Below are 1,924 nucleotides of genomic sequence, written 5' to 3'. Positions count from 1 at the left end.
AAGAGTGCACGCGAAGTTTTTTTAAAAGCTCTCTCAACATCGCTATAAGGCTTAGAGTTCTGTAAAAGTCATGCAAGTTTTTCTATAGTGCTATATAGTTCCATAAAAGTTACCTGGTACGTTGCTAAATAATCCGTTAAAATATGGCTGCTGTTTTCTGCCATGATAGCACATTAGCAGCACGGCTGGAGCCTATGTGTGCTATAGCAGCCACAGTTGGGACAAGTCCTTATTTTGTTAATTAAAACATGATAATTATGAGAGCGCATTGTCAAATTTGAAATCAGCATAATGATTTTAACGATACAATTATTTTCGCATGTACAATGTACCGGCAATGTAACGCCAGGAGGCCAGTTGGACGCCCTAAGCTTAGATTTAAGGACTGCTGCAAGAGGGACCTGATCTGCTTCAATATTCAGCCTCACAATTGGAAGTCTCAGGCTGAAATGAGACCAGAGTGGCGTCGAGATCTCAAAGCGGGTGTGGACGAACTTGACGAAGACTGGTTAGAAAACCTTAGGCAGAAAAGACTCCGCGCTGCTAGACCTCCTCCCTTGGACTCTCGTCATGTTTGTGATTGCTGTGGCAGAAGATGCCGCTCTGGTATTGGACTCTTAAGTCATCGCAGACGTTGCAATCAACCTCCCCGTAACACCTGATGTTACCTGACCCTGCAACAATCATTAGCTATAGATGTCGTGGCCAATGATAATGATGATGATAGATAGATAGATAAATGATTTTTCCCCTCACTAACTCGGAAAGCCGTCTTTTATCCTTTAAAACAAGCGGGGAAAAACGCATTTTATCCACTAGTGGGGAAAGTAATTTGACCTTGGATGGAGCGTGTTTAAGTAGCTTTTGACAGATAACAAAACGTAAAACGCTCATAATAATGGTTCGTTCGATATTAAATATCATTAAATAAATAGTTGGAGAATTTAATAACAAATACCAAATTTAGCTATATTTAATGATTTTAAGTCATAAACCTTAAATTCCATAAGAAACATTTGTTTTTTTTTAATGATGCTGAATGTAATTCTGAACGCACAAGTTGAGTCGATGCAAATTCAAAACGCATCGTCAGAAATGTCATTGTCAACAAAAAAAATCTCACCAACACGTAAAAATACACAACTTCCAGAGTTTTCTGTTATAATATCGTATTATCGTAAAAAAATGAGTGATTCCAGTGATGATGATCTAAGTGGATGTTGCACTTTCCTCGCTATAGTGAGGGGAAAAGTTTTGTGTTACACACGGGTGCAAATGTATTTTACTTCTCGTGTGTTAAAACACTCGCTACGCTCAGGATTCTATTTTAGAACCACTCGCTTCGCTTGTGGTTCAACGATAGAATCCTTTCGCTTGCTCGTGTTTCAATTCCACACTCGCGGGTAAAACACAACTTTGCACCCTTGTATAACAAATAACTATATTTGTGCAGCTGCAATACCACTATTTACACGTGTAAATGACCGTTAGAGCGTTTTCAAATTGTCCGATCGGATATAGGCATAATTAATGCAATAATAATTAATAATATTAATTAGTACAACCTAGTTCAAACGTCGGAAAAAAGGTAAAATAATGAAATTTAATCGCGTTAGACCCGGCGTATATATTTTGAAGTGGTTGTCAAATTATTGCGATGCAGCCGCGAACACCGGAGTTCGCAAATTGCGGGCATCTTTCTCTGTCATTCTAATAGAAGAGAAAGATGCCCGCAATTTGCGAACTTCAGTGTTCGCGGTAGGCCCTCTGAGTTAGCTTGGTCCAAGTTACTTGGTCTAAGTAACTATAGTTACTGCACTACCACTACCTTTAACTTTATTTACCACACTATTCATAAGGGCAGTAACTATACATACTGCACTTTTAATTGTGAGAAACGTTTTTAAATATTATTGCTTTTAGT

The sequence above is a fragment of the Cydia strobilella genome, chromosome 24 (assembly GCF_947568885.1).
Source record: "Cydia strobilella chromosome 24, ilCydStro3.1, whole genome shotgun sequence".
NCBI classification, from domain to species: Eukaryota; Metazoa; Arthropoda; class Insecta; order Lepidoptera; family Tortricidae; genus Cydia; species Cydia strobilella.
This window is presented reverse-complemented; position numbering follows the sequence as displayed.